This window comes from Meles meles, chromosome 5 (assembly GCF_922984935.1).
Source record: "Meles meles chromosome 5, mMelMel3.1 paternal haplotype, whole genome shotgun sequence".
Classification (NCBI taxonomy): Eukaryota; Metazoa; Chordata; class Mammalia; order Carnivora; family Mustelidae; genus Meles; species Meles meles.
The window spans coordinates 146335893-146354872 of NC_060070.1; the positions used below are offsets into that span (position 1 = coordinate 146335893).

General features: G+C 40.6%; 1 protein-coding gene across 2 annotated transcripts in view; it reads left to right on the top strand.

Annotated features, from left to right (window-relative positions):
* Positions 1-18980, top strand: part of CDKAL1 (CDK5 regulatory subunit associated protein 1 like 1) — a 628557-nt gene that overhangs the window by 44700 nt on the left and 564877 nt on the right. The gene's annotated exons all lie outside the window — the stretch shown is intronic.

The window sequence follows — 18980 nt, forward strand, 5'->3', positions numbered from 1 at the left end:
CCAACACCGGGCCTGATGGCTGGGCTGGAATAGGTGCTCACCGAGGGCTGGTGGCATGAGTACGTGAACGAATGAGTAGGTACGATTCTTTTCTGATGGTCCCCCTTCCAGTGTAGGATTCTGGTGAGCAAAACTATTTCCTTGTCTAGCCCATAGTTCCAGGGCCTTGCTGCTCTCATTTGAGCAAATTGAATTAAACATAAAAATCCTGTAGAACAGATGCATTTACAAGTCCCTGCTCACACAGCTGCTGGTCTCTTTAATAAAAACACTGCTGTTTTGATTGAGCATTCAGAGGCCTTCTTTTTAACTCTGTTCTCATTGTGCTGTAAGCAGAGGCTCCGGACTCCCGGCATGAGTGCAGGAGTGAGCCAGTGAAGAGAAGTAAGGCGGTAGGAGATGGCGAGAGGCAAGGCAAAAAGGTGGATGGGGAGTAGGTTTTGCTCTTCAGTGTGGTTTTCACACAAAGAATAAATACATGTGCATGTCCTTCCTGGACCATAACTTGGAAGTCTTTGACTCCGTATTTCTCCAGCAGTTATTCTCATCTTCCCTCTCCTAAATCACCTGTACATAATGTTCCTCCTTGAAATTACCCAGAGCATGTACAGATGTATTTGCTTTTTAAATTTTTAAAAAAATTCTGGCATGATTTATACCCAATAAAATGTACCAGGTCCCAAGCATTCTGTGAGTGTATCCCCCCCATACACATCCATGTGCCACCCCCCAGAGAAGGTGGGGAATAGTTCCCACTTGCTGACCCTGCCCCCGCTTTCCTGCAGACGCTACATGAACAGCGTCACACGGGGTGCACGCTTTCGTCTTCGGCTGCTTTCCCTCCCCGTGTTTTTGGGATTCGTCCATGTTGTTGCAGGTGGAAGTTTCATTTGCTTCTGACAACGGAGATGTATACATTAGCAGCCAAATACAAGTTTATTTTTACCTTAAAGCTGACAACCCAAGGAATGCTTTTTTAGGAGTTTTGTTAATGGAATTAATGACCTGAACTCCTATTTCTGGAGCAGCAGCCCCTAAACCAGGGGCTCGGCCTGTGTTAATTCGGTTCCTGCCGTGGTTATGCTTGCTTAGTTCTCTGTGGCAGACGTACTTGGTGAAAGTCTTGACATCTGATGATGACTTGATGTTTGCCCGAAGAAACTGTCTTGTGTTGTGAAATTCTGGTTGTGTTCTTCAGGACCGAGCACTGTGTGTGCAGGTCCTCAGGAACTCTGCGTGGAATGGCAGTGGGAGGGGTGTGCTGGGTGGGAAACGCTGTGCAGGAGTTGAGCTCAGGTTCCCCTCTCGCTGGCTGCGAAGAGATCGCCTTTGTACGTAGAAGAGTCACGTTTACTTTCTCAGAGATGCTTCCGACCATGTGACGCCCTTGTTTGTGTTCAGACTTATATCAGTCCAGCTCTGAATTTTTATGTGTTAGGTGGGTTTTGCTTGCGATTCCGTAATACCTACAGATACTTTCCTAACTGATTCACATCTGTTTCATAATTCAAAGCCCCAATTTTTCCTTTTGAATCTTTGTTTCACACATGAGGCCGTGAGGCACTCAGAGATTTTAGGACCAGACCAGTCACATAGGTAGCAAGAGTGGAGCTGGGATCCCTACTCGGGCAGTCTGGTTTCAGAGACTTATGCCTGTACCCCTGTGCGCCACACCCCCTATACCTAACCACGTTTCTTCTTTTTTCATCCTAGTGATGATGCTGGGTGAGTATTGGCGGGGCTAGTAGGCACTGATGATATCCAAACAGATGTAATGACTGGAGCGTACTTTTATGACTCATATGATTCATAAAGTAGGTCTTGACATTGCATAGTGGGGTTTTTGGGTTTTTTGGTGTGTGTGCTGGGGAGGATATTTAGGAAGGAACTACTTCCATTTGGAATCTGTGCAGTAATACAGTGAGTATTTTAAACCTCAACAAAACTAATCATGGAACCAATATTGTGCTTATTCAAGCCTGTATGTGTGGTGGATCGAAGCTTCTCAGTGAGCTGTCTGTAGATCCTGGGGGTGGGAGCTTCACCGGACTTACTGCAGGGAAGGTACTGTGTGTTGTCTTAGTCACTGGCCGTTGAAAGTATGTTATCACCGTGAGGGGTGCTTGTCCTCGGAAAGCTTCGACACCTGTGCACTAGGTCCTTGATATTTGTGAATTTAGCATCAGGGGTTTCAGTTATTTTTGAGCACCTAGAACATCTGAGACATTTAGTAGTTTGTCGTGAGAGTACCAGTTTCATACAACTCTGGGGTCATCAGAATTAATAAAAATAATGTATGTAGAAGTTAGCGAGCAGGAGGCTGGAGTGTAAGTTCTAGTCAGTTGATTCATGAATGAACCTAGCAGAGGTTCCTGCGTGTCTGTTTCACTCTCTGATACTCATGAATCTGGGAAGGTGTCCAAGTGTGTGTCCCATGTCCAGGGCACACTGTTGCTGCCACTGCTGGTCCACGCAGTCCTGTGGGGTTTCTTCTCTGGACTTGGGCCTTCTGTGTTGCTTTGCTCTCTGGTCTTTTATGGAGAGGTCACTATTTACTTCTGTTTGGTCTTTAAAATGAAGTTCCTTTATATTCTTGACTCCGCTCTCCAGGCTGTAAGATAGGCCACCTATGGCGGTCACCTTTCTCTGCTGCGGATTAAACATTCTGGGCTGTATCCTTCCCTTTACTGCTGTGCGGGCGCCCCTGCGTCCTCTCTCCTCAACTCACGGTTAGCTTGGTTTCACCGATACTTTTTCAGCCTTTTACTTTTTTCATCTTATAATACATTATTAAAATCTCTAGGAGGATCCGAGGTGTTTTTGTAGCTCAGCCTCCGGAGCCTAGGTCAACCCTTGATACGTTCATTAGGTCTCTTTGCTTCCCACCAACAGTGGATGTTGTGAAAAACAAAAACAAAAACAACCCAAAAACCTCAAATAGGGTTATCGTCATTCAGTCTTGTTTTTTAAGCCAGACTTCCATTTTACCATGCTTTACTATAATTGGAGAAAATGGGTTATCACATATTTATATTTTAGCAAATGTGCCTTGTATCTTCTTCTTCGTGATGGTTGTTCTAAATACATAGTTGTCTGGTGAAGGACTGTTTTTCTCATACACTAATTCATAAGATATTTGATTTAGTAAGAAGCCTTATAATTCTTTGAATTTCAGAAGGAGCCATTTTTATAGGTCCTGTTGAGTGTACACTTCCCATGTAGAAGATACTGAGTTTGATGCTCTGGGGGACATAGAGATGAAGTTCTGTTCTGCGTTCCTGTAAAGTATTCATCCTTTTAAGACACTTGAAGATGTCAAGCTAATGTTTTGGGCAAACCAAATATACTTCCTATTGTTAGAGGTTAGTTAAGTATTTGGAAAAAATTTATCTACTATATGAAGCTCTTAATTTATTGCAACTCTCATTAATCTTTATTTTTTTATGCTGCTCCTCATGAAATAGTGATATTAAATAGATCCAGGTAGTGTGACAGTCATTAGTGCTGGATGCTTCAGCAGCCTTCAGACCTGAGCCGCGGAGACTGACAGTCAATCCAGAGTGCCTCTGGTAATCGTCGAAGTCTGATCTCCAGAGTCCGTATTTTACATATCTGCGACTTCTCATAAATACCACGAAATTGCAGGTTTTGCTACTCGCAGTAAAATACAAGTCAGTAAATAATGTTAGAACCTTAACACCCTAGTTTTTGGCTTAGCAATTCATGGTAATATCTAAAACGTACTTAACTTTTACTGTGTGCTAGGCATTATTCTGAGTGCTTACATATATTAACTTCATCCTAAGGATTAAGCATGGTTTTCAAAAATAAATACTAAATCCTTTCAGAAAAACCCAGCAGGGCTGTCTTGGAGACCCTGGGTTTGGAAAGTCCAGTCCCCACCTCCACCCCTTCTGTAAAAACATGTGCATACAGATACACAGATTAAGTATATTTTCAAAAACAGACCTAGCCATTCATAATTACTTTTTGGAGAGGAAGTATTTTCTCTATGTATATGACCCACAAAGTACTCTCTTTCTTTCACAGGACATTTTGCAGAGACCTTTCCGTGTGTGTGAACTGAATATTAACATGTTGCTTAACTATTCAACATATCTGAGGTACAGTGCTACGGGCTGAAAGAAGTAATTTTATTTTTTTTATTTTTTAAATATTTATTTATTTGACAGACGGAGATCACAAGTAGGTAGAGAGGCAGGCAGAGAGAGAGAGAGGAGGAAGCAGGCTCCCTGCTGAGCGGACAGCCGGATGTGGGGCTCCATCCCAGGACTCTGGGATCATGACCTGAGCCGAAGGCAGAGGCTTAACCCACTGAGCCACCCAGGTGCCCCAAGAAGTAATTTTAAAAAATGAAAAGATTTGGTCATTGTTTTTATTTTTTCAGTCATTGAAGGTGGCAAAACATGGATGATCCCAATGTCAGATGATGCTATATTTTCCCAATGAGAAGATTTACTAAACTGTTTGGATTAAGTGGAATATATAAACTTTAGGAATGAAGGGGCGCCTGGGTGGCTCAGTGGGTTAAAGCCTCTGCCTTCGGCACAGGTCATGATCCCAGGGTTCTGGGATGGAGCCCCGCATCCGGCTTTCTGCTCAGCAGGGAGCCTGCTTCCTCCTCTCTCTCTCTCTGCCTGCCTCTGTCTACTTGTGATCTCTGTCTGTCAAATAAATAAATAAAATCTTAAAAAAAAAAACAACTTTAGGAATGAAGATGAAATTGTCAAATTAATTTGTTAGATATCCTCACATTTAGTTAAGTTATATATGCATAATTAAAGAGGTATTAAATGGAATGATTTTGAAGTTGTTACTTTTCTGGCTTTTCCTCTCTAGAATCACTTTTTGATTAGACTGACACAGTTTTCTAGACTTGATTTCCATTTGACTTGTTTGAAATTCAGCATATTTAGAATCTATCTATGATATGGTCTCTAGAAATTTCTCCCAGGCACCTGTTCTTATAATTAAAGAACAGTTGGTTTTGTCTTTCCTCCTGTGGAAGCATATACGTTGATCTCTATAGTGTAACCATTTATTATGCTTTTAAAAAAATTAATCTTCGAAAGACTTGTTAAAAGGAAATCCAATACTTGCCTGTTATCCCTAGGACTTAAATCAAGGTTAAATCTCACCACAGCTATTTTTACTGATTCTGGTGACTTTTCTAGGCTTTCAGAGGTCCTGTTGCTCAGGCTAACGTCTTCTCCAAGTCATAGTCTGTTACTCAAAGTAAGGGAATGGAAAGAGTAAGAAAGAGCTCCTGGTAATAAGAAAGATCTCTGCATGGATTTTATTAGTAATATAAAACAGTTCCATCTTTTCTGAGGGATAATTTTAGGAGGAAAAATAAACCGTGCCTTGCATTCAAGCATTTGTTTAGTAGCTAGCTCACACGTCCTGGGGAGAATAGATAGGTAGTACTTGAGCCCATTTTTTCCGTTGGTATCCTGTCACCATTGCGTACTGTTTTTCCTTGCCATGAATTTAGCTCTTTTTACCTCTTTCTTCATTTTCACATTTTTCTGTTTCATATCATCTTGTTAGATTTCCCCCCCTTTTGTCAGATGAAGAATACTTACCACTATTGCTGTCTTCAAAACCATAAATATCTGTAAGTTATTCAGGGTTTGAGACTAATGTTCTGATGGCTTAGAGGCTACCAAATGATCTCTAGTACAGACTGATGTATTCCTGCAATGAAAGTTTCAGTGATTATTGCTTGCACATTAAACTTTAATATTTGATATCAGACCTGTATAATGTGGAAAGCTAAAATACACTCTTAAAAATATTTGCATGATAATCTAAGAACAAAAACATTTAGTAGGAGTGGTGGTAGAAATGTTTCCAGGATCAACACTTGAATGCTATGGGAGAGCAATTTTTTTTTTTTTAATGGCTGGCAGGTGGCAGAGTTGAAAAACAGGTTTTTATAATGGAAATGCTAAGAGTCTTAGCGGTAGTGGTGTGAATGGTATTGTTACAATAGATATAATAGATGTATTGCATTATCTTATCTAATCAGACACTTTTGTTAGAAAGAGCTCTCCTCCCCATTAGTTTTCAGCACGCTTGTTGCAGAGAATGGTTCTAGGAACAATTTTAGCTACTCACAGAATTTTTGAGAGACTAAGGATATTTTGTTTTATCGTCAAATTTTAACAGATTTAATAAGCCTAAATGTATTTTATTAAAAATACTACTTTAAACTTGGAAAGTAAGCATAGGAAACAGCCCAGATGTATTATGGATTAGAGGATATGACTTTGCCCCTTTAATGAATATCAGTAATGTTGGCAGTGTTCTGCTGGTTTTTTGTTTTTTTTTTCTTTTAAATGTTAGTACTCATATTTCACATTTGATTTGTTTTCAATATCCTTACTCTTAGAAAGGGGTTCAGGAAATTGAATTACATTTTGTATATTTAGTTCTAATCTCATTCTTATTTTAAAAATCCTTACAATTCTTAAAGGCTTTTGTAAATAGGGCTCTGTAGTGTCTGTGAGTCTGGGAGGTATGAGGGAAATACCACACAGGAGTCAGGTTTGATCTCAGTGGGGAAGGTGCTCTGTAGTAGACGTAAAGGAAAAGGAACACAGTTACGTTCCAAGAAAGAGTAGGACCAGTTGATCTGCTCTGAGTAAACAGACTAGTGTCTGAAGGAGTCAGTCAAAATCAGAGTGGAGAGTTGCCATTTGGGGACTTGAGTCCAGTGGGCAGGAAGCATTTTCTGCACATGTAGATTGGAAATGGATACATCCTTCCTATTCCATCTAAGAGCGGCAGCATTGGGTGGGGAGTGGGGATGGGCGGGGCTGTGGTTGGGAGAGCTGTGATGCCTTTTCTTCTGTGGAACGTTGAGCATCTATAGCACAGAACTGACTACTAAGGCCTACACCTGTCAAGTCTTAAATTGAGGTCCCTGGGTAGTTGGGTAGTTCTGAGAATGTATTTGTTCAGTGGGACTCTTGAATAATTTAATGTGTGCCAGCTTGCTGGTGTTAGAGATACAAAGAGGACCAAGACACAGTCTATTCTTCTGAAAAGCGGTCAGCCCAGTGAATCACACAGGTATAGAACCACTGGAAGAGAATACCCATACATTCCCCAAACCAAATCTCTCTGCCCGCATGAATTTGCTTCATGAACCACGTTGGGATCCAGCCACTGCCCTTGAGGAACGGTCTGTGTTCCTGAGACCAGCGCTGTGCCTTGTTACTCATGCCCTCTCGCTGGTTTGGGACATCGTTCCTGCAAGCTTTCTCCTTTCTCTGTTGGATTATTTTCCCTCTTTAGTAGGCCATTCCTATCATCAAACATGCTGTAACGTATCTGATCTTAAAATAATTTCCTTCTTTCATGCCATATTCCTCTTCAACTTTTACATTTCTTTCTTCCTTTTTGTAGCAGAACTCCTCCTAAACAGTGTTTATACCTGCTGCTTCACCTTCGGTCTCCAGTTTACTCCAGTCAGGTACCTTTACTGAGATTGCTCTAGCCAAGTTCACCACTGACCTCTGTGTGGCCAAGCGCAGCTGTGACTTCCGAGTCCATGTCTTATAGTCTTTATCTGTTAGCATTTGACATAGCTGAATACTCTTTTCTTCTTGAAATACCTTTACTGGGCTTCCTGGCCACAAGTTCCTTTTGGTTATTCGTTCTTTTCTCATCTCACTGGCTGCTCCTTCAGTCATCCTTGCTGGTTCCTGCTCATTATTATGATATCTGATTAGGATATCTGAATGTTGGAGCCCCCAGGGTACTTCTTTGTTTTATTTCTCCACCTATATACTAAGCTGGAACTTTAAGGAGCTCTATAGCTCTGAAGTACTCTCTGTATGCAGACACTACCCAAACATGTTTTTCCACATCAGATCTCTCTTTCGAACCCCGGACTCTCTGCCTATGTATCATCTGAATTTGAGTCTTTAATAGGCGTGTCTATTTAACAAGTCTGAAAGTCCTAATCTCTCCCACAGATCTGCTCCTCTGTAGTCTTCCTATCTCAATAGAAGGAATTGGTGTCCTGTGAGTTGCTTAGGGCAAAAATTTTGGAATCAAGGCTAACTACTCTTGTTTTCCTGTCCCACATTGAATCAGCAAATCCTGCTGGCTCCACCTTCAAGAGGTAGCCAGAGTCCTGTTGTTTTTATCCGCTGCATTTAGGCCACCGCCTTGGTCTAGTTCAGCATCATCTCAGCTAGATTATAATAGTTGCCTGATTTCTGTCCTGCGGCCCCCACCAGTCTGTTTTCTCTGTAGCAGTCAGATTCTTTGAATACCTAAGCCAGATTAGTTCACTCTTCGGCTCCATGTCACAGTGCTATCTAGTGGAGTTTTCTGCAGGATGGAAATGCTCTGTTTTGTCCTATTATGGCAGCTACGGCTCCATGTGGCTGTCAGGCACTTAAAATCCAGTTAGTGGAAGGGGGCAACTGAACTTTAGATTTTATTTAATTTTAATTAGTTTAAATATAAATAGCCACATGTGTGAAAGCCAGACTTTTTATTCATGACCTGAAAGGTGTGAGGTGGAACCCCTCTTGCTTCTCTGACTTCACCTGCCAACAGTTACCCTAGTTTTCTTGCTGTCCTTTGAGCATACCCAAGCATGTGCTCATACATCCTGTTTTTACGCCTGGGATGTTCTTTCTCCAAGGTGTCTGCTTGTTGTGTTCCCTCATTTCAGGTGTGTGCTCAGATGTCACCTTATCAGGGAGTTCTTTCCTGAGCACTCTCTACGAAATGGCACCTTCTCTCACTTTCTGTCTCCAGCCTTCTTTATTTCCTTTGTGTACTGATCACCACCCGATGTACTTATGGGTTCCTGATCCGTTTCTTCCCCACGAGAATGTGAGTTCCGGGAGAGGAGGGGCCTCATGTGGTGATACGGTTGTAGCCCCGGAGCCGAGAACAGTTGCCTGCCTGTAGCAGGCACTCAGTCAATATTTAGTTAATGAGTAGTAATTGGAGTCAAGGTGATGTACTTTTGTTGGTGTATAATGAAGGCTTCTTGTAGTTACAGAGGAATCTGTAATGCCTTCAGCCTCAGGACTTGGGAAGACTTGATAGAGACAATAAAGTTGGAATTAGGTCTTCAACAAGCAAAAGACATGTGTCTAATTTTAGTAGGAAAATTAAAAGTATGTGACTGACTTTCTTTTTAGTTTTACCTTGTTTTAAATGATGGTGACATTTGGTGTATGAGTTCGGCTGTGTGGTGGGTCCCACGCTGGGCGCTGGTGATGCAAAGAATAAGGTGAATGAGATGCTCTCACTTCCTTCAGGGAACTCCGGGTACCGTATACGGTAATACAGTGGTGTCCGCTGCTTGCAACGAGAGAAGAGTGGTAAAAGGTTCAAGTACAGCTCTATTTCTTCTAGCACTTTAAATGGTCTGTTTAATTGTTTCATAATGAAGAGATCGATATGTAAAAAATGCCTCAGTAGAAATGTCAGTTTCCATCAGCACCAGGTTTTTGTTGATAGGGATCTCATTTTCTTTTCTACTTCCGTCCTCTTTTTCTCATTATGGGATGGGCGTTCTGCAGAAAGCTGAGACAATAAAATTCATTAATTGTCCTTAAACTTTCAAAAATTACGAATCTGAATTGTTGAGATTTTCATTTTGAAAGAAAAGCACCAAGATTACATGATAATTTTGGACGGCTGCAAAGTAGGTACTAGGTGAATACTTAATGAGTTTAATGCTGATAAAACCCAGTAGAAATAGATTTGACACTGCCCCCTAGTTCCCTTTTCATTACATGTTGTTGTTCATCATCATGTATTGTAGGTGATGAATGAGCTTTTCAGAAATGCTCTTTTCTTTCCTACAACCCACAAAGTCTGTTCTTCAAAGCCACCTTGTTCACCCTCCCTCATCCAAGAAAATTCATCTTTCCTCCTAGCTGCCTGTGTGACTCTTATTTCTTCGAGCCCACCTTTGAATTTAGGACTCGAAAAATTATAAACATTTATAAATGTTTGATCTCTGTGTCCATGGAACAGCTTTAAAAATCTTCTTTAATCTCTGAGATGAGGCAGTCAAGAATAAGGCATCTTCGATTACAGAATCTCTTTGAAGTTTTTCTATTTTCAGTTTTTCCTCTAGCACTTCTACTTTCAGTGGCTCAGAGGTGGTTTTTTTTTTTTTTCATTAACATTTTTTCCTCCTTTTGCTTAGGTCTTTTTGGCAGTCATTCAAAAGTTCAGAGGCAAAAATTAGTAAAATTATACTTTGAGTTCTGTTTGTTGTTTTCAAGCTCTGCTTTTCTACTAAGATAGTTGTTGGGGATGGAAGGAGATCTCCTTTTAAAATATTTGCATCTATTTTACATTTTATTGCTGCTTCTTGTGGATATAATAGTCCTAAGCATGACTTGCTAATTTCTTTGAGTAGACTAGGAAGCTTAAATTAATCAGGATGTCTTGAGTATAGTTTAGCTACTATCCATTTTTGTTTTAAAGGATTATATACTTGGAGCGCCTGGGTGGCTCAGTGGGTTAAAGCCTCTGCCTTCGGCTCAAGGTCATGATCTCAGGGTCCTGGGATCGAGCCCCGCATTGGGCTCTCTGCTCAGCAGGGAGTCTGCCCCCCCCCCACCCCGCCCCTCTGCCTGCCTCTCTGCCTACTTGTGATCTCTCTGGCTGTCAAATAAATAAATAAAATCTTAAAAAGAAAAAAAAAGAAAATTTCACTTCATAATAAATTTTATTTTTTAAAGGATTATATACTTAAGTTTAGAAATGAAAATACAATTTTGGACTTTTCTTTTGTGGCTTTACGTGAATCAAAGTCTAGTCCAGGCCATAATAGTAAAAATACCACTATAAGAAAAGGGTATCTTCTTCCTTTTTTCGCTCAGGTTGTCTTGTGTGAAATTATTGGTGGTCTTTTTGTCTCTCCAAATACCTACTCTGGTACGTTAAGAAATTTGCTTCACCTTTTGTTATGCGAATCACATACTATGAATGTTCAGGCTAGATAGCATTAGAGCCAATAAAGTGCATGTATCACACTCTCTTGAATATTTATGCTGAGCTTTTACTCCAGTGATGGCTCCCCGGTTTTCTCTTTTTTACTTAGTATCATATACATGCGTGCGCTCATGCTGAGAAAGAGTTTCATATGCCTCCTATTTGATTTTAGATGTAAGCAAAACTCTTACTGAAAGCCCATGAAACTGAAAGGCCTAACTTTGTAAGTAGAGTTTCTGTTTCTTTAATTCTGTAATTAATAATTATTGTTTCTCAAGTTTCCTTTGGTGGGTATTCTCATGGAACATTCTAGGATCCTGTAATACTTCTTGTTTGATTAGAAAATAATTCATGACTTGCCTCTCAGTTCTTTCGGAAAGCGGGGCCCTCCTCGTTGACATCAGTGGGATTGAATTCAGAAGAATATACCATGAAAAACACTTCCTTAATTATTATCTTAGGTAGTTTTTCTCTCATTTCAATGAAATATGAAGAATAAAGCCTGAATTTATGTTTGCAAGTTTTACAGAGTCAGTCATTGACTGTAGAATTGTATTGCTCTCGTTGAAGCATTGGGGAGATGTTAGAGGGAAGCAGGTAAGTGGGTGTGTGATGGTCCCAGGCTGTGTCATGTGCGAGAGCCATTTCCTTACTTGCTGTGTGACCTTGAGGACATTGTTTGCCCTCTCTGTACCCAGTTTTCTCATCTGTAAAGTAGGAAAAGTAGTACCTCTTTTATTCGGTTATTATGATTAGGAAATGAATTTAAATGGAAATATTTAGGATACTTAGCAGTGTACTGAGAAGAAACTCATCGTAGGAGGCAGCTGCTACTGCTGTTGTGTCGAGGTTTTTGTTGGTATCTACAGGTAGGTCTGCGTTCGGTTGCTTGGTTTGTCCTTTTCACAGTTGAGTGACTCTCCCAGCTTACCTGCGTTGAAGTCTGATTTCCATCTTCATACCGAAGACTGTAACGTGTAACGTGGTGCCTAATAAGTCATCATGAGGATTAAAGATAGGGTATGTAAATGGCCTGCAGTCAGGTAGAGTAGGTGGGGTGCTGTAAATTTACTGATCCTCATGGTAGTTTTTATATTGTTTCCTCTTGAAAACCCTGCCTGATAGCCGTTTTCCTTTTTCCTCCCTCTAACATTGTAGTATTAACTGGATCCTGCTAAGTGGATATCTAGAGAGTTTCTAAAAGGAGGAAATCTTTTGGGATTCTAGGGCCTTAGACGTGATTGAAACAAATGTCTCTTAATTGCAGGCTGAGAGAGACCTGGTGGGGATCATTAGGGTCCCACTACTGAGTGTCCAAAAAGGATGTGAGTGCTGAGCCAACATTTCCTTCCTCTTTTCTCTCCTATCTGTTACTCCCTTCCCTCTGTGCTAATATCTGTTGTGAGGTTGTTACGGTAGCTGGAGTCAACGGTGCAGGCATGATAGTGCCTGCAGTAAGAATTGCAGGCCTTTCATTTTAGCCTGATGGCCTGGGGACCATAGAATGCCGCACAGGCATTAATGCATTCAAAGAGCTTTGGAGGCGGTGTTGGAAAGATGAAGTTGCATTTTCTTAAACTCCAATATTTGTAATGGGTCCAGTTACCAAAAGCATCGGCGTAATTCGGAATCTCGGGAAGGCTGTGCTGGTAGCTAGTTTGTTATGAATTTGCTTGCTAATGTCACATGCTGATTTTCTTTGCCCCAAAAGGCAAAATTGTTTCTAAACCAAAACCTCAGCTTACTGAGCCTAATACTGATTTTGAAGGCTGTATAGTGATGACAGAAAAATAGGTTAGAGCCATTTTTGAAGAGAGAGAATACGTTTGAACTTTTACATTAAGTATGGCATGTGCTCCGTGTCTGACACATCCTGCTAAAGCAAGTCATTAATGACATGACCTCCTGTCATGAGCACAGACACGTTTTAAATGCATAAATGACAGCCTACGGAGAAATCTCTGTTGTGTTCATTACAATATACATACAAACTGGAGTCACATTAAACATTTCGAGTAGCTAATTTTATCAACTCTTAACAATTGGTTTTTAGCACTGAGAATAAAGGTAATTAAAATAGATTTACTACATGCTATCTGATTTCACCCCCAGGAAGATGGAAGGGGACATTTATTTTTCATATTATTTAAACATTGGCATTTCTACTTTTATACTCTTGGGGTTTGTATATAACAAAAGAACTCAGTGAGTATTTTTGTTATTATAAAACTATAATTATAAAATATACTTAATGCTTTTTATCTGCCTCAATTTAATCGCAGCCTGTTGGAATGTTAAAATTCCATCTTTAGCTTCTACAGTTTAAAAAAGTATTTTATGCTGTTGTGGTTTATTTTCACATTATTTTATTTACATTTTTATTAATTTGATCTTTAGAATGGGTTACATTTTCACATGGTTTAAAGTGCCTAGAATATAAAAAGACTTAGAGGCAGAAGTTTTGTCTCTATCTGAATACCTTAATTTCTCAGTTCTTTTACTCTTTCCAGGTAAATACATTTATTAGTTTCTTGTGTATCATTCCATAGTTTATAAAAATGCAAATACAACCATGTATCTTTTTTCTCCTTTATTGCATTCTATTTTTTCTTTATTATGTTTTAAAAAGTGGAAGTCCAGAGATAATAAGGTACTAGATAGTAAATATTAGATATTAGATAAGTACTTGGAAAGAACAAAGTCACAGTATTTTTGTACTTGGGAACCATTCATTGAGTTTTGTGTATCCCTCCCTTTCCCTGTTATTTCAGGTTGAGTGTACATGTTTGCTTCATCTTCAGAAGAGAAAGTTCCTGGAGAAGACCTACCCTTTCTGGAATTGTTTCTGTTTGACCCATCCTATGCAAACTTACTCACTCATGCAAACACTGGGTGCTTTATACAAATACTGCCACCTGTATTTTTTGTTTGTGTTTCTCAGAGGAGTTTTTGGTAAAATTTGCATAATGACTCGGCTCATTGAGCTTTGTATATTGTTGAGAGTTCAAATGCTGTGGATATGAAAGATTATTGTGTGTACCAAATAAAAAGTTTCTATGACAGGCGACATTCTCAGGATAACTGTTTTAGGTATTTACATCTAATTTGCATATTGAATCGACACCTATGATTATTAACCTAACTCCATTTACAGTTGATGAAAGTTTGCATAAAATTGGTCTTGATAGCGTAAGGTATAGTGAGCAGAACATTAACTCCTTATGTAGTAAGCGCAAGTCCCACTGTCGTGGTGAAAAATTACTCTAAGCGCATTTGGTGTACTGATAATCTTTTCTAGAAATTAACCGTGGTATCCTGTCAGACTGGCATAAACATGTCTGACGGTTTGCCTTTTCACACTGGAAATGGTGGATAGCATATTTCAAATCCTAGCAGCTGCGCTCTATCAAAATTTTCTGCGCGGCGCTCGTTCTTGATAGGCCCATCATTCAGGAGGGGCTTGTGGCTTGTGATTTGTTTGATGATTTTGAAAGAATTATAGTAACTTTATCCCTTTTATGTTGGTTCTTGCTTTGTTGCAGGCTTTCTTTCCTGGCCTTCACTGGTAACTTCCCAATTATTTGATCTTTTTTTTTTTTTTAATTTATTGTTTGGGGAAGGTGCTTCTTTTTATTAAATGCTGTGTGGGTATGCGTGTGGAATGGTTTACTGGGAGCAGCGAAGGTACAGATCTCCTTTTCAGTCGAAGTTCCTGGCTATTTACAAAGGTTGATTATTTCTTAGAACGTTGATTGCCTCGGATTTGCAAAAGCAGAGGAAAATCACACCCTTATTTTACTTTTCTCTATCTGTGATTAAACCTCCTGTCAATATATTGGTAAGGGTGTTAGGCCGCTGACTAGGCCTCTATATTTGAACAGTTTGATTCTGTCAGTTTCACTGAAGTCATTATGCTTTGTCCTAACAAAGGTGTTTTAATCAGGAGGGTACCACTTTCAGGGTGGTGACTGAACAAACATCAGTCCTTAAATAATACAATTTCTATTAAAGTTTTTCTTCTTTTATCAGAGGAGTCATCTGTGCTGTTTAAAATAAGATTTTAATGAGATGGTAATTAAACAATACTCAAGATGTTTGACTTTACTTATAAAGTTTTGGTTGCCTTGAGCAAATCTCATGATGTACAAAAAACCTGGATGGCGAGTATGTATTTTAAACAGTATTTATAAGTTACGTCTGGCTAGCAAGCACTCTTAGTGCTTATTTAAAGTATTAGATTTGTACAATTCACTTTATGTACAATAGTAGGATGCATATTCTGTAAAGAAGGGTATTCCTCTGTGAAACCTGGCATGATTTTCATTCCCAGATTCTGTGGTGTGCCCTAAGATAAACAGTCATGTCCGTAGTCCCATTGATCCCAGATCCCCTGAGGGAACTGGCAATTGCGCTTGGATGGCATTGCTAAATTTTCAGTTTTCTTTCTGCATTGTTCTCCCTGTGGCCCACACAGTTTGGTCAGATTACAGAGAAAGTCACTGTTACTGATAAATGCTTTGTATATAAGTCTAAAAGTCCCAGTACCTCTGAGAAAGAGCAGAAACACATAATTAAATGCAAATGGTGGCAACTTTTAAAGTTTGAGTTCCTGGAGATTAACCCTGTGACATTGGTCACTTGGGGTGGCACCATGTAGGAGTCCATGATAAAGATCGTAATACTTATTTTTCTCTTTTAGGTAAGTTAATGTTTGAGGATAATAAGTTTTTACTTTGTTTTAACAAAAGATTGTTTTGGAAGGAGGATAGTAAGTGGTGATTAAAGTTTTGAATTCAATGAGTGGAAGGAAAAAAAAAATAAACCGAGAGTTGGTTTACATTTGTCCTTGGAGAATAAGAGATCAGGGCTCTCAGAGCTGCTTCTCTGGTAGTGAGCTGGTAGTAGATGGGGATGAAGATGATGGTGGTGTGAGCAAAATTCTAGGAGGATTCAGTACTGGTGTACTAATAATGCCAACCTTCAAAATTTAGCATGCGCCGTGAAATTGTAATGGAGGAAACTCTTGATAGCATTTAACTCACGCGTGTCTTACAGCTAACAAAACTGAGACCCGTGTAGAATGCGACACCTTCACCTTGTGCCAAGTTAAAGAATCAGTGGCAGCCTGGAATCCAGATCTTATTTATTCGACCCAGCACCACCGTCTGCACTGTCCTCCTTCTGTGTTGATTATTGCTCATGCAGAACTTTACTGGGATGTAACTTTACTGGATGGGAGTAGGTGTGATTGAGAAGGGAGATGGGAAAACCTAATGCAGAAGTGAATTTCACAGTCCTGCTGCAGACCAACGCCACTGACAGTTAATAATAGTATCTCGTGTAACAGTGAGGGCTTGCTGTACGAGAGGCACGTGTACTCTACATGTAGTTCTCAAAAGAGAGCGATGAGGGTGGATAGCTTTCTTATACTATTTCGTGGATGCCAAAGCTAAGTGAAAAGGTGAAATAATGTGCTAAAAATGCATACCTATTGAGTGTGGGAGCACAGATTTGAATTCCAGATCCCCTTCAGCTTCCCATGGTATGTCATTCAGCATATAAGGGAAGGCCTTTCAACACATCCAAAGCCCTTTTCAAATCTAAAAACCGTTGGATTTTAACCCTTTCTAAAAATTTTTTTTCTTTTCAGTTATAATATGCAAGGTTAGCTAATTGGATTACTCTCTATCTTCCAAGAGGGGTAGCGTTGAATCAGGAAGCTCTCCCGACTCTTAGGAAGAATTGAAGTTAGCTTTGCTGTTACTTGGTCTTTAGGATTTTAGGCTTTTCCTCATTGGTTAGTGATTTCTTTCTGTGGTGGTTTTAAAGATGGTTTTACCCCATCTTTAAAATGGGGTAATTATAGTCCTTTGAGGATTGATGGCAAGTGGGCACGTTACCCAGTTTCCCTTAGCTTGGAGAATTGGAATCCATGCCTACTTCTTGTGTTTCCAGATTCTTTCTCTGGGACTCCTCCGAGATTACCGATAGGTTCTGCAAGCTTCACTTGCTTGTCCTGTCATTATGCTGGTATATCAGTTACCTGGGCTGGTTTAGAACAGGGAGACACTTAATTCTTCTTACCCATCTTGACCTCCAGTTCCTTTTAACCATATTTATTGTATTCTTTTCTAATCTGAAGGAAGTGGTCACATCCAGTTTCTCAAGGCAAGGAAGAGAAACTCACCGGTCATCTTTTCTCTGGGTCTCCTTTATTATTCAGGACTATAGCCCTGTTATACTGATTAAATCTCAGAGGGGTGTAGGTTTAGGGAGTGGCATCCATCTGTTCCCACTGTGTTTAGAAACAAGGAGGATATTGTGAGCAAAGGTGGTATTCTATGACTTTCTCCCTCCTACCTTTTCCTTCTTCTGCCTATTATTTGCCTCTGGCAAGTACCAGTAAGAGAGTCACAGTGCAGACCTCAAGGAATTTGATGCAAATCTATGTCCTCTTCTGCAGATAATGATTTTTCTTTAGAGAAACAGCTTCTGGCTTGTATTGGGCCTCGTTAGAGACTGAATACCCAATTGTGAGCAATCAGGTGACCATGTGGCCTGAGCTTCCCTTCATGAATTAGGTGTTTGTCTGACCCATTTTACCGTAGAGTGGGAATGGATATTATCAAATAGAGATGGTATACAGCCGGCCAGACTTGGGTGGGTCTGGAAGGTATGGCTGGCTTGTTGTATGAGCAGGTGGCTCAGGAAGCTTCGAGGCCAACTTCTGTTTCATTTTTTCCTTCAGACCATGCCTGTGGCCTCCTGGGAGTTCTTATGACCTGTTGAACAAAGAAGAAAAAAACTTGAGCCTGGTGTGCAAATGGGTCTGTGTGACGTGCTGGTACCACTCAGAAGCAAACATTGTAGCACACAAGCCCCACTCAAGACTGACCGCGAATGACAGTGATGAAGGAAAGTCCATCTAGAGGGCAGAACTCTGAGCTGTGGGTGTGTGTTTTCCTACCATATTTTGAGTAGGTGACCAGAGATAAAGATCTACATTGATTACTGGGCAGTTTCTCATATCTTGTCTGGATGGTCAGGGACTTGGAAGGAAGAGGATCTGAAGACGGGTGACAGGGTAGTGTAGGGAGAGGGTATGTGGATGGACCACTCCTAACATCCAGAGACTGTGGATGCTGGATGCCCACTGGATTGTGTGTGCTCCTGCACCGCGAAGGACACTCTTGCACTGCAGGGGGCCTCGTCCATCCCAGCTCTATTGCCCCTGGAATAGCCACAGACTCTTCCCATGAATTCGCTTTCTCTACAGCGGCGCTTCTGTTAGCACCACCCTGCGTGGATTCACAGAATACCTTGTCCACCGTCCTGGCATTCCGTATTGCTTTGCTTCTGCTCGGAATGAATTCCACAACAAGGACTGTGCAGAGTGGGCTTATGTCCTTGGAATTTACTAGTCTTGCCATGTGCCGTGTATCCTGTTACTTGAAAGTAGCCGGCCTGATGGAGAGGTGGAATTGATTACGCAGTAATTCATTACAGCACCAGTGGAGATTCACAGTCATCGAAGGACGGGGTTCTCTTTTACGGGATGCAGGATGCGTTTTGAGTTCTGCGGTGCTGTATTTCCCATAGTCAGAGTTCGTGGTTCTGGGAATCGAGGACTGAAAGTGAGAGGGGGTTTTTCTCGCTGTGATACCTAACAATCCACTTGTAGAACGTTTGCTTCCTGTCCTGGGAATACTGGGTTCTGCTGGTTTGGAGATCTTAGTCCGCAAGGAGGATGTTTCCTCTAGGGGACACAACACTGGGTATGTTGGACTGGAAGATGAGGCTGCCACTTGGCCATTTTGGGGTCCTTGTATCACTGAGCCAAGGGAGGGAAGAAAGGCTAATTTACTTGCCAGAGTGATTGATTCTGATTACTAGGAGAAACTAGGTTGCTGTTATACAGTGGAGTCAAGGAGACAAAATCTGGAATTCAGGAGGTTTTCTGGGTTACCTTTTGG